Below are 15,066 nucleotides of genomic sequence, written 5' to 3'. Positions count from 1 at the left end.
GGTTAACCCGAGCGTGCCCGAACGTCATCATCCCGCTGTCGGATTCTCGCGAGATTCGGATTCTATATAAGGAGCCGCGCGTCGCCGCCATTTTTCACTCGTGCATTGGAAATGATAGTGAGAGGACGTGGCTGGCGTCCTCTCACTTTGTTTCAGAACTTTCAGGGGGCTGCAAATATCTTTATTCTGGGGACCAGCAGTATTATAGGAGGAGTACAGTGCAGAGTTTTGCTGACCAGTGACCACCAGTATGATACGTTCTCTGCCTGAAAAACGCTCCATATCTGTGCTCAGTGTGCTGCATATATCTGTGCTCACACTGCTTTATTGTGGGGACTGGGGACCAGCAGTATTATATAGGAGGAGTACAGTGCAGAGTTTTGCTGACCAGTGACCACCAGTATTATACGTTCTCTGCCTGAAAAACGCTCCATATCTGTGCTCAGTGTGCTGCATATATCTGTGCTCACACTGCTCTATTGTGGGGACCAGCAGTATTATATAGGAGGAGTACAGTGCAGACTTTTGCTGACCAGTGACCACCAGTATTATACGTTCTCTGCCTGGAAAAACGCTCCATATCTGTGCTCAGTGTGCTGCATATATCTGTGCTCACACTGCTTTATTGTGGGGACTGGGGACCACCAGTATTATATAGGAGGAGTACAGTGCAGAGTTTTGCTGACCAGTGACCACCAGTATTATACGTTCTCTGCCTGAAAAACGCTCCATATCTGTGCTCAGTGTGCTGCATATATCTGTGCTCACACTGCTTTATTGTGGGGACTGGGGACCACCAGTATTATATAGGAGGAGTACAGTGCAGAGTTTTGCTGACCAGTGACCACCAGTATTATACGTTCTCTGCCTGAAAAACGCTCCATATCTGTGCTCAGTGTGCTGCATATATCTGTGCTCACACTGCTTTATTGTGGGGACTGGGGACCAGCAGTATTATATACAGTGGCGGTTCTTGCCACGGGCAAGCGGTACTTTTGCCAGGGGCGCCGCCTTCCAAGGGGCGCCGGCGCCATCCGGAGGGCGCCGCACCAGGGCAAAATCCGCCACTGTGCCCCCCGTAGTGCCCTGCTGTGCCCCCCCCCCGCTTTGAAGGGAACCAGACGCGTAGCGTCAAGTTTCCCTTCATGGAGAGGACCTTAGTTGTGCGGTGCGCGATGACGTCATCGCGCACCGCACAGCAAAGGTCCTCTCCATGAAGGGAAACTAGACGCTACGGTCTAGTTTCCCTTCGTCTAGAGGACCTTTGCTGTGCGATGCGCGATGACGTCATCGCGCACCGCACAGCATAGTGACACAGACACTAGGGGTCATAATTGACCTCTAGTGTCTATGCTGTTCTATGGGAGAGACGTAATAACGTCTCTCCCATAGATCGAAGAGAACAGAAGAGAGGAGGAGAGGAGAAGAGCGGCGCCGCCGGCGGAGAGGGTCTGGATCAGGAACGGGATGGTAAGTATACTTTTTATTTATTTTTATTTTTTCTTTCAGTGCGCTGACCACGCCCCCAATTGAAGCCACGCCCCCATATTTTGCCCGGGGCGCCACAAATCATAGAACCGGCCCTGATTATATAGGAGGAGTACAGTGCAGAGTTTTGCTGACCAGTGACCACCAGTATTATACGTTCTCTGCCTGGAAAAACGCTCCATATCTGTGCTCAGTGTGCTGCATATATCTGTGCTCACACTGCTTTATTGTGGGGACTGGGGACCAGCAGTATTATATAGGAGGAGTACAGTGCAGAGTTTTGCTGACCAGTGACCACCAGTATTATACGTTCTCTGCCTGAAAAACGCTCCATATCTGTGCTCAGTGTGCTGCATATATCTGTGCTCACACTACTTTATTGTGGGGACCAGCAGTATTATATAGGAGGAGTACAGTGCAGAGTTTTGCTGACCAGTGACCACCAGTATTATACGTTCTCTGCCTGGAAAAACGCTCCATATCTGTGCTCAGTGTGCTGCATATATCTGTGCTCACACTGCTTTATTGTGGGGACTGGGGACCACCAGTATTATATAGGAGGAGTACAGTGCAGAGTTTTGCTGACCAGTGACCACCAGTATTATACGTTCTCTGCCTGAAAAACGCTCCATATCTGTGCTCAGTGTGCTGCATATATCTGTGCTCACACTGCTTTATTGTGGGGACCAGCAGTATTATATACAGTGGCGGTTCTTGCCACGGGCAAGCAGTACTTTTGCCCGGGGCGCCGCCTTCCGGAGGGCGCCGGCGCCATCCGGAGGGCGCCGCACCAGGGCAAGATCCGCCACTGTGCCCCCCGTAGTGCCCTGCTGTGCCTCCCCCGCTTTGAAGGGAACCAGACGCGTAGCGTCTAGTTTCCCTTCATGGAGAGGACCTTAGTTGTGCGGTGCGCGATGACGTCATCGCGCACCGCACAGCAAAGGTCCTCTCCATGAAGGGAAACTAGACGCTACGGTCTAGTTTCCCTTCGTCTAGAGGACCTTTGCTGTGCGATGCGCGATGACGTCATCGCGCACCGCACAGCATAGTGGCACAGACACTAGGGGTCATAATTGACCTCTAGTGTCTATGCTGTTCTATGGGAGAGACGTAATAACGTCTCTCCCATAGATCGAAGAGAACAGAAGAGAGGAGGAGAGGAGAAGAGCGGCGCCGCCGGCGGAGGGGGTCTGGATCAGGAACGGGATGGTAAGTATACTTTTTATTTATTTTTATTTTTTCTTTCAGCGCGCTGACCATGCCCCCAATCGAAGCCACGCCCCCCATATTTTGCCCGGGGCGCCACAAATCATAGAACCGGCCCTGATTATATAGGAGGAGTACAGTGCAGAGTTTTGCTGACCAGTGACCACCAGTATTATACGTTCTCTGCCTGGAAAAACGCTCCATATCTGTGCTCAGTGTGCTGCATATATCTGTGCTCACACTGCTTTATTGTGGGGACTGGGGACCAGCAGTATTATATAGGAGGAGTACAGTGCAGAGTTTTGCTGACCAGTGACCACCAGTATTATACGTTCTCTGCCTGAAAAACGCTCCATATCTGTGCTGCATTGTAGTATATAGTAGGAGTACAGTGCATAATTTTGCTGACCACCAGTATATAATATATAGGAGTACGGTACAGAAGGCCACTGCTCTACCTACCTCTGTGTCGTCAAGTATACTATCCATCCATACCTGTGGTGCATTTCAGTTTTGCACAGTTTGCTGACCACCAGTATATACTATATAGCAGTACGGTACAGAAGGCCACTGCTCTACCTACCTCTGTGTCGTCAAGTATACTATCCATCCATACCTGTGGTGCATTTCAGTTTTGCACAGTTTGCTGACCACCAGTATAACTATATATATAGCAGTACGGTACAGTAGTCCACTGCTCTACCTACCTCTGTGTCGTCAAGTAAACTATCCATCCATACCTGTGGTGCATTTCAGTTGTGCGCAGTATATATAGTAGTAGGCCATTGCTATTGATATATTACTGGCATATAATTCCACACATTAAAAAATGGAGAACAAAAATGTAAAGGGTAAAATAGGGAAAGATCAAGATCCACTTCCACCTCGTGCTGAAGCTGCTGCCACTAGTCATGGCCGAGACGATGAAATGCCATCAACGTCGTCTGCCAAGGCCGATGCCCAATGTCATAGTAGAGAGCATGTAAAATAAAAAAAAATAAAGCTCAGTAAAATGACCCAAAAATCAAAATCGTCTGAGGAGAAGCGTAAACTTGCCAATGTGCCATTTACGACACGGAGTGGCAAGGAACGGCTGAGGGCCTGACCTATGTTCATGGCTAGTGGTTCAGCTTCACATGAGGATGGAAGCACTCATCCTCCTGCTAGAAAACTTAAAAGAGTTAAGATGGCAAAAGCACAGCAAAGAACTGTGCGTTCTTCTAAATCACAAATCCCCAAGGAGAGTCCAAATGTGTTGGTTGCGATGCCTGAACTTCCCAACACTGGATGGGAAGAGGTTGCGCCTTCCACCATTTGCACGCCCCCTGCAAGTGCTGGAAGGAGCACCCGCAGTCCAGTTCCTGATAGTCAAATTGAAGATGTCACTGTTGAAGTACACCAGGATGAGGATATGGGTGTTGCTGGCGCTGGGGAGGAAATTGACAAGGAGGATTCTGATGGTGAGGTGGTTTGTTTAAGTCAGGCACCTCTTTTTTCTTTGCATCATGTGCTGTTTGGGGACTATTTTTTAAATCTGCCATCCTGTCTGACACTGCAGTGCCACTCCTAGATGGGCCAGGTGTTTGTGTCGGCCACTTGGGTCGCTTAGCTTAGCCATCCAGCGACCTTGGTGCACCTCTTTTTTTTCTTTGCATCATGTGCTGTTTGGGGAATATTTTTTGAAGTGTCATCCTGTCTGACACTGCAGTGCCACTCCTAGATGGCCCAGGTGTTTGTGTCGGCCACTTGGGTCGCTTAGCTTAGTCACACAGCTACCTCATTGCGCCTCTTTTTTTCTTTGCATCATGTGCTGTATGGGGACTATTTTTTTTAAGTGCCATCCTGCCTGACACTGCAGTGCTACTCCTAGATGGGCCAGGTGTTTGTGTCGGCCACTTGGGTCGCTTAGCTTAGCCATCCAGCGACCTTGGTGCACCTCTTTTTTTTCTTTGCATCATGTGCTGTTTGGGGACTATTTTTTTTAAGTGCCATCCTGCCTGACACTGCAGTGTCACTCCTAGATGGGCCAGGTGTTTGTGTCGGCCACTTGGGTCGCTTAGCTTAGCCATCCAGCGACCTTGGTGCACCTCTTTTTTTTCTTTGCATCATGTGCTGTTTGGGGACTATTTTTTTTAAGTGCCATCCTGCCTGACACTGCAGTGCCACTCCTAGATGGGCCAGGTGTTTGTGTCGGCCACTTGGGTCGCTTAGCTTAGTCATCCAGCGACCTCGGTGCAAATTTTAGGACTAAAAATAATATTGTGAGGTGTTCAGAATAGACTGGAAATGAGTGTAAATTATGGTTATTGAGGTTAATAATACTATGGGATCAAAATGACCTCCAAATTCTATGATTTAAGCTGTTTTTGAGGGTTTTTTGTAAAAAAAACACCCGAATCCGACAAAAAATTTTCAGGGAGGTTTTGCCAAAACGCGCCCAAATTCAAAACACAGCCGCGGAACCAAATCCAAAACCAAAACACAAAACCCGAAAAATGTCCGGTGCACATCACTAATTATCACCTTGTGCTTATCATTGCTTTATCACTTCTCTAATCCGTCTTCAGGCTTAATACATCTGCCCCAGTGTTTAGTGCACTTGAGACTCCTTAACCATATGCCAATTAGGGGAAACATTTGTATATGTGCTGATATTTATTTTAAGTGAACATAAAGCCTTACAATATTAGAGAAAACAATAATGGGAGTCAACAATGCTATAAGGAAGCACCTTGAGTTTTCTGCCCTGTAGAGCTGGCAATCTTAATTCATGTGCTATTAGTTCTCTGTAAGGATCAGTATGTGCAGTGCTGTAGTGGTAAATACATGTAGATGTTGTCTCCCTCCCTCACAGATAATTTTCACTTAAGACGATATATAACGGCATAAGACAGCTCATACATACCGATTTTTGGCTGCCCCCTCCAGGATGGGGCAGCTGTGTCAGCACAACAGGGGGCAAGGCACGATCGCGTCATTGTTACCCCGCCCCCCCACAAAACAACGCCTAGAATACCGCATCATCCCACCCGGACCGCCCTCTATTGCGGATGGGGTGGGTAGGGGTTTGCTGGTGGCTGCAGGGGGAAGGGTTGCAGGTGGTGGATGCCAGATCCGGAGACTTGCCGACTTTTCCGGACGGCAGTGTAGGCCCCTGGGCAAAACAATACACTGGGGCCCCTACAGCGGGTGTTCTATCTTCTGCTCAGCATGTAGGACCTGGAGCACTTATTTCTGCTAATTACTCCTTTAATGTACAGATGGTAGGAGATGGGATGGGAGGGAGAACACTAAACTGTAGAAAGGGGCATTGGGCTGCATGAAGGGGCCCTGATACATGACTTCCAGGTGGTAGGTGGTGTTTAATATGCAGGGAAGGAGTGGATAGTGGAGTAGGTTTAATAAACATAATTTTCAGGTGGGAGGGTAGCTTTCTTGACTGCATGTATCTCCAGTTCCTGGGAACAGATTTCTTAGCTATCAATGGGATAAGAAACTGCATTGTCCCATCTTTCAGGAGGTACTGGGGACTTGGGGATCAGAGTTTGGGAGCTAGAACAATCCACCGAGGAAAATGTAAAACTGCATACCAGGCGTGTGGAGCTGGAGAAGGGAACAGCTGCTGGAAGGCTAATATATCTGGTTCATACTGTAGTAGAGACAAGCTACCAATGTCCTCCAAAAGGGGAGAGTCCCAGCTTTTCGCGTATACCCTCTAAGTTAACATATACCATCTAAGTAAACTCTAAATTAGATCGAACCTGAGATATCTGACTGGGAAGATCAATTAACATGCTCGGATGGGAACCACTGCTTTGAAGTAGAATATCTCCAGTTCCTCATAGCTGATTTTCAAAAATCTGGTACCCCTGGAAAAAGGGGACCATCATCTATCAGCCCGGGGCCCTTGGGCAACTGCCCATTGAGCCCATATGAAAAGACGGCCCTGGCCAGGAGTGACGAGTATGAATTGCAGCTTAAGGTTTGTAAATATTTAAATATTTTTACTGGTTTGTCAATAAGACATTAAACTAACTAAGGGGCCTGTTTATTACTATCCGCATCCAGGATGCAGATGACAGGTGATAAAATCGCCAAAACTCGCACTGCGATAATTGATTGCATCGCAGGGATGTATCAATTATCGCATCCAGGGACAGAGCTTGCGTTCAAGCTCTGTCCCTGCGATGACACTCCGCAGCATCATCGGGGTATTTTTCATAAAAAATACCCCGATGTCCTGCCGCGCATGTGCTGCCGACATTGCTGCTATCTCCACCGCCCGGTCGACCCCCATGCGCCGCGGCCCCCCTCCAGCAGATCAATATATTTACCAGTCTAGGGAGCCTGTCCGCGCTACTTCTGCTGGGCTGCCCGTCGCCGGATTCTGTGTGCTGCAGTGACGCCCGGTGCTGTAAAGTGCGTTGCCGCTTTGCAGCGTCACTTTACTGCACCGGGGTCACATTGCAGCACATGGGGGACCCAGCGCCCGGCAGCGCTCACCGGAGCAGCAGACACCGGCTCCCTGGACAGGTGTGTATGGTTTTGTTTACATCGCAGTGGTGCAATGTAATCTCGCCAGATTGAGCTGGCGAGATTATCACAGGGCACACTGCGGTATTTTTTAAAAAAAAATTTTTTAGTAAATCTGGTCAGATTGCATTTCCCATTATAAGTATGGGGAATGCGATGTGGCTTACTAAAAAAAAAGTGAATTAAAGGGTTTGGAACAGTTTTTCATGAAAACTGCTCCAAATACCCTTTAATACATTCAGGTGATACTAAAATAATGTTAAAAGGGTGTGAAAACACACTTTTAGTAAAAATAATATTAATAAATAGACCTCTAGTCTAAATACCTTTACTTCAAATCTAATTTTCCTTTTATTTTGTGTACTTTATCTGCAAATCCCTTGTAAAACCAGTTTGCCTTATGGCATACGTCTCAACTGTCCCTCTGTCAACAGGACAGCCCCGCTTTTTAGGGATAGTAATGCCGCCCCAACCTTGGGACGCAGTGTCCTGCGGGTAGTGGAAAGTTGTGAGGTGCACATTTTGCTATTCTGCATTGTGCAGCCCAGCATCCTAGGAGTGCTGGGCACACTCCCTAAGTGATGAAAATGGGGGCATGAAGTGAGACTATGCCCCGTCCCGTAGGGTTCTGATTTAAATTTACAAAATGTTGGGAGGTATTTTATACCACTCACCCCTTACAGTTAATATAAGATTCCTGTGTGGTAAACTCACTACTGTATGACCAAAACAAACAGTTTTCCATCTTATTAAAAGGGTGTTGCCTTGTACTGATTAATAATCTGCATCTGCTCTGTGCAGTTACAGTCATCAATTTTCATAGCAAAAAAATAACTACTTGACAAAAAAAGGAAAAATAACCTATTACCTGCAAACTTGTTTTTCTCTGCTGACACAGCATTGTCACCTTGCCACAGGTGTGGTTTAGACAGCACTTCTCTTCGGGTGTAGTAGAGTATGTCGGCGGCCGGGCTCCCGACAGCATACCGACAGCTGGGCGAGCTCAAATGAGCCCCTTGCGGGCACGGTCTCCCTCCAGGGGGATCGTGGACCCTCAAGAGGGAGAAAAGGTGTCGGTATGCTGGCTGTCGGGATTCCGGCGCCGGTATAGGTTGCGCCGGGATCCCGACAGCCGGCAAACTAAAGACCACCCCTTCTCTTCACATCATTCAGAGGTGCATGTGCAGCTGCCATTTCGTACACAGTGGACGAGCAAAATATATACTAATGGATAAAATGATGCCCAATGCTGGTGGGAAAAGCATCCACTGGGAAAAGCATGAACATTGGTCTCATCATTGAACTCTGAACAGCCTTATGCTGTCTCAGAATAACTGTCTCGTCTAAAATGCCTAGGTCTCTCCAGCTACGTACGAATTCTCAGTGGCTGACTAAGGTACGACCAGAAAATCTGTTTTTCTAGCCACCCCCTATTATCGTCCCCCAAAACACTGACTACCTGTCACTTACTTTTTAATAAATACACATTAAGACCTTGGTGCATATGCAATAGCAAAACATCGCTCCACTGCGAGCACCTCTGAATCAGGCCCATAATAGAATGGGCTGATTCAGAGGTGCAACATGGAATGACGTGAAAAGAAACCTGCCTAACATGTAAAGTTGCTTGTGTGCTCATGATCACATGCAACGTCACATGACCAGCTGTTCCAGACTTTTTATGAAGCCTATAGGAAAAACAAGACAGTGACCTCTTGGACAGGGAAGAACACATGGGCCACTAAGGGCCTGATGTCCAGTTTGATGTACATATGTCTGCGGAGCGTATTTTATTTTTAGCAATTATTTCGCACAGGCGTTCTTTGAAACTATGCATATGTAAGCATAAGTTTAATCGCATCTCTGTCTGCCTCTGAAGTGACTGTAACAGGACATTCTCATGTAGGCAAAGTTCAGAGAGAGAGAGGTGCTAATTCAGACCTGATCGCTAGGCTGCGTTTTCATACAGCCTGCAATCAGGTCTAAACTGCGCATGCGTATGCACCTCAATGCACAGGTGCGTTGCACAGGTACAATGCGGATCGCCGCTCAGCGATGGCTTTGTGCGAAGAATGCATTCGCACAGGCGTTCACAAGGAGATTGACAGGAAGAGGGCGTTTGTGGGTGGCAACTGACCGCTTTCAACGAATGGTTGGAAAAATGCAGGCATGTCCAAGCGTTTGCAGGGAGGGTTCCTGACGTCAATTCCGGCACCAGACAGGCTGAAGTGATAGCAGCGGCTGAGTAAGTCCTGGGCTGTGCAGAGACTGCACAAGATCTGTTTGTACAGCTCTGCTACACATGCGTTCACACACTTGCACAGCTAAAATACTGTACACTCCCCCTGTAGGCGGCGACTATCTGATCGCAGCAGTGCAAAAATCGCCTGCTAGCGATCAGGTCTGAATTAGGCCCATGGTCCAGGTACATTGAAGGCTATGTACAGTAGAGTTGGATGGAGGCGTAAATAAGCACCAAGTATAGATTGGTGCAAGTGTGCCCTGGCCAAGCTTACGGATAGTAGACCTGATTCAGTTGTGGTTGGAGTTGCAATTGCTGCTGCTTACATGGAAACAGAAGCGATAGCTCTTATATGGTAATGCAGTAGGAGGCGCCACGTTTCCTGCATGCATTAGTGATCTGAGCAGCATCCTAGGGGCAGCACGGATGCTGTAATAGTTAGCATTACTGCCTCACATCTGAGTCATCTATTCGATTCCCACCATAACCCTGTGTGGAGTTTGTATACTCCCCCCGTGCTTGCGTGGGTTTCCTCCGGGTACTCTGGTTTACTCCCACAATCTAAAAATATACTGGCATAAATTAACCATAACGTGAATTTGTGTACATGTGGTAGGGAAGGTATCCGGACTATTAGATCCACACTAAAAAGGTCTACAGTCAATCGGTCGACCACTAATGGTTGACATGCATTATGTCGACAGGGTCAAAATGTCTACATCTAAAAGATACAGTTCAAAAGGTTGACCTAGCAATGGTCGACACACATAAGGTTAACACAAATTTGTTTTTGTCTTGTTTTTTTGTTTTTTTTCAACTTTTTCTTACTTTATTATCCACATGTACTACAATTGGGAATAGTGCCAACCTTGCTCGAATTGCTCGCCATGCGAGGGGATTCGGTACACTAATGAGGCTTGTTTGTGGCAGGAAAGTGACAAAACACCCCCCCCCCCAAAAAAAAAGTGTCTACCTTTTTAATGTTAACCATTTCCATGTTGACCTTTTGACCCTATTGACCTTTTCTACTGTCTACCTATTCAATGTTGACCTTTTAAACCTGTCAACCTAATGCATGTCGACCATTAGTGGTTGGCCTATTGACTGCAGACATTTTTAGTGTAGATCTAAAAACCCACACCCGGTAGGTAATTTAGAGTGTAAGCTCCACTGGGGCATGGAATGATGTAAATGGCCAAATATTCTCTGTAAAGCGCTCTCCACCCTAGTTTCTCAAGTGCACCTTGAAATGGAGCTTCATTTTGTTTACTTAGGCATGCTGGTCTTGTCCTCATTTGGTCCTTATCTGACCCTGGGGGAGAGAGCAGATAATAAAACATACTTGCCTACTGGAATGGCCGAGAAGCTCCCAAAAATCGGGTGGCGCTCCCGGCCTCCTGGAAGAGTGGGCAAGTCTCCCGGCTGGATCCCCCTACCCGAGGCCCAAGAAGTCCCCTGCAGCCCCCCACAGTTGATGCAAGAGGTCCGATCACGTGTTTCGTGCTGAATTGCGTCATCGCGGTAGCGCCCCGTCACAATGCCGGTAATCTCAGCATTGTGTAGTGGGGACAGCCACGCCCCGGGACCGCCCCCATTTGGCATCACTGTCCCATGTCACGCCCCCTCATGCCGCAGCCACGCCCCCCACTTGGCCATCCTGGCTGCCTCCTCCTGGAGGAGACACTCAAAATGTATGCATGTATGCAAATAAATAATAAGTTTGATGCTTATAATGTAAACTTGTATTATGTTCATTGGGAAGCTTGTCACCTAGCAACAGCTTGTGGGTAGAAACTCTGAGAAACTTGATATTTTGTAAACCAGATGGTCTCCAGTAATGTTTCACAGACGTCTGAGCCGGGGACGAGCAAGCAGAATACATAATTGATTGTAAAGCTATGCCAGTTGCTACTGTCTTAGTAGATGATGCAGTGGGCCCCTCAATTGGTTACTGTTGATACTGGGATGGCATCCCTTATAGTTACAACAACCCTTCCCCTAATAGTAGAATATCTTCCAGGTTGTTAGGGTTTCCAACAAGTCAGAGTTCCAACAATACAGAGCTGGTGGGCTAAGTGGACATATCAAATCCTTGCATGAAAAAGACATTCCATCCATCTTCCACGCTTCTTTTGTTAGTACTTTGGAGATCAAGGGGTCTATTCATGAAGCAGTGAAAAGTGTTGAGAAGTGAGCAGGTGAAGAAGTTGCCCATGGCAAACAATCAGCTGCTCTGTATAATTTTACGGTATGCAAATTATAAATGTTACTTCAATGCTGACTGGTTGCCATGGGCAACTTCTCCACTGGCTCACTTCTCCACTCTCTTCACTGCTTCATGAATAGACCCCTGAGGGAGGGATCTGTGCATCAGAAGGTTTGCACCCCAGAAGAATTTGGCATATCTATAATTGGTGCAAGGTTTGTAGTGCACATGGGCCCCTGGGTCCAGAGGCCCCCACATTGCATAATCTGCACCCATAAAGTTGCTCTTACCACGCTGGAGTCCTGCAGCGGCTGGCGCTGCAGACAAAAATCCCAGGGAAAATGGAGTGGCGACCATTTTTTTCCCAGAGATATGCACAATAGAGATGTTCCTGGAGACCTGGGCATGCACAGCAGACTCTGGCTCAAAGCTGTCAGAGAGGAGGGGGCACATATGGAGTCTGCACACAGGCCCTCTCTTCTCTTAAAATGCCCCTGCCCAGAAGGTGTGTTCTATCTTTTAATAGATATTACGTTTTGTGCCTCCTATCTCGTGAAAATTGTTGCCAATTTCTTCTGATAGACATGTTGTGATTAGAAATTTGTTTTTCTAAACCACCCAATCCCAGATTTGCAGATACTTTCCTGCATAGAGATATTATAGCATTGCCCACCATCCTTACAACTAGTGATGAGCGGGTTCGGAACCTCGGGATCCGAACCCCCCCGAACTTTACCCATTTTACACGGGTCCGAGGCAGACTCCTCCCGCCTTGCTCGGTTAACCCGAGGCCGCCCGAACGTCATCATCCCACGGTCGGATTCTCGCGAGATTTGTATTCTGTATAAGGAGCCGCGCGTCGCCGCCATTTTTCACTCGTGCATTGGAGATGATCGTGAGAGAACGTGGCTGGCGTCCTCTCAGTCTCTATGTTCAGTGGGCTGCAAATTGTGCTGCAAGTGCAAATATCTACGTTCTCTGCCTGAAAAACGCTCCATATCTGACTGTGCTCAGTGTGCTGCAAATATCTGTGCTCAGTGTGCTAATTGCTTTATTGTGGGGACTGGGGACCAGCAGTATTATATAGTAGGAGGACAGTGCAGAGTTTTGCTGACCAGTGACCACCAGTATTATATGTTCTCTGCCTGAAAAACGCTCCATATCTGTGCTGCATTGTAGTATATAGTAGTGATGTGCACCTGAAATTTTTCGGGTTTTGTGTTTTGGTTTTGGGTTCGGTTCCATGGCCGTGTTTTGGGTTCTGACGCGTTTTGGCAAAACTTCACCGAATTTTTTTTGTCGGATTCGGGTGTGTTTTGGATTCGGGTGTTTTTTTCAAAAGACCCTAAAAAACAGTTTAAATCATAGAATTTGGGGGTCATTTTGATCCCATAGTATTATTAACCTCAATAACCATAATTTCCACTAATTTTCAGTCTATTCTGAACACCTCACACCTCACAATATTATTTTTAGTCCTAAAATTTGCACCGAGGTCGCTGGATGGCTAAGCTAAGCGACCCTAGTGGCCGACACAAACACCTGGCCCATCTAGGAGTGGCACTGCAGTGTCACGCAGGATGGCCCTTCAAAAAAATACTCCCCAAACAGCACATGACGCAAAGAAAAAAAGAGGCGCAATGAGGTAGCTGTGTGACTAAGCTAAGCGACCCTAGTGGCCGACACAAACACCTGGCCCATCTAGGAGTGGCACTGCAGTGTCACGCAGGATGGCCCTTCAAAAAAATACTCCACAAACAGCACACGACGCAAAGAAAAATGAAAGAAAAAAGAGGTGCAAGATGGAATTGTCCTTGGGCCCTCCCACCCACCCTTATGTTGTAAAAACAGGACATGCACACTTTAACGAACCCATCATTTCAGCGACAGGGTCTGCCACACGACTGTGACTGAAATGACGGGTTGGTTTGGGCCCCCACCAAAAAAGAAGCAATCAATCTCTCCTTGCACAAACTGGCTCTACGGAGGCAAGATGTCCACCTCATCATCATCGTCCGATTCATCACCCCTTTCACTGTGTACATCCCCCTCCTCACAGATTATTAATTCGTCCCCACTGGAATCCACCATCTCAGGTCCTCGTGTACTTTCTGGAGGCAATTGCTGCTGGTGAATGTCTCCATGGAGGAATTGATTATAATTCATTTTAATGAACATCATCTTCTCCACATTTTCTGGAAGTAACCTCGTACGCCGATTGCTGACAAGGTGAGCGGCGGCACTAAACACTCTTTCGGAGTACACACTGGAGGGAGGGCAACTTAGGTAGAATAAAGCCAGTTTGTGCAAGGGCCTCCAAATTGCCTCTTTTTCCTGCCAGTATACGTACGGACTGTCTGACGTGCCTACTTGGATGCGGTCACTCATATAATCCTCCACCATTCTTTCAATGGTGAGAGAATCATATGCAGTGACAGTAGACGACTTGTCAGTAATCGTTGGCAGGTCCTTCAGTCCGGACCAGATGTCAGCATCAGCAGTCGCTCCAGACTGCCCTGCATCACCGCCAGCGGGTGGGCTCGGAATTCGTAGCCTTTTCCTCGCACCCCCAGTTGCGGGAGAATGTGAAGGAGGAGATGTTGACGGGTCGCGTTCCGCTTGACTTGACAATTTTGTCACCAGCAGGTCTTTGAACCTCTGCAGACTTGTGTCTGCTGTAAAGAGAGATCCAAGGTAGGTTTTAAATCTAGGATCGAGCACGGTGGCCAAAATGTAGTGCTCTGATTTCAACAGATTGACCACACGTGAATCCTGGTTAAGCGAATGAAGGGCTCCATCCACAAGTCCCACATGCCTAGCGGAATCGCTCTGTTTTAGCTCCTCCTTCAATGCCTCCAGCTTCTTCTGCAAAAGCCTGATGAGGGGAATGACCTGACTCAGGCTGGCAGTGTCTGAACTGACTTCACGTGTGGCAAGTTCAAAAGGTTGCAGAACCTTGCACAACGTTGAAATCATTCTCCACTGCGCTTGAGACAGGTGCATTCCACCTCCTTTGCCTATATCATGGCCAGATGTATAGGCTTGAATGGCCTTTTGCTGCTCCTCCATCCTCTGAAGCATATAGAGGGTTGAATTCCACCTCGTTACCACCTCTTGCTTCAGATGATGGCAGGGCAGGTTCAGGTGTTTTTGGTGGTGCTCCAGTCTTCTGTACGTGGTGCCTGTACGCCGAAAGTGGCCCGCAATTCTTCTGGCCACCGACAGCATCTCTTGCACGCCCCTGTCGTTTTTTAAATAATTCTGCTCCACCAAATTCAAGGTATGTGCAAAACATGGGACGTGCTGGAATTTGCCCAGATGTAATGCACTCACAATATTGCTGGCATTGTCCGATGTCACAAATCCCCAGGAGAGTCCAATTGGGGTAAGC

The 15,066-nt window shown here is 47.6% G+C and overlaps 1 protein-coding gene across 1 annotated transcript in view; it reads left to right on the top strand.

Moving 5' to 3' along the window:
- Nucleotides 1-15,066, top strand: part of CD164L2 (CD164 molecule like 2) — a 172,560-nt gene that overhangs the window by 13,968 nt on the left and 143,526 nt on the right. The window lies entirely within an intron of this gene.

The sequence above is a fragment of the Pseudophryne corroboree genome, chromosome 2 (assembly GCF_028390025.1).
Source record: "Pseudophryne corroboree isolate aPseCor3 chromosome 2, aPseCor3.hap2, whole genome shotgun sequence".
Lineage (NCBI taxonomy): Eukaryota > Metazoa > Chordata > Amphibia > Anura > Myobatrachidae > Pseudophryne > Pseudophryne corroboree.
Note: the sequence above shows the minus strand (reverse complement) of the source record. Positions and strands in the feature narration are given on the sequence as shown.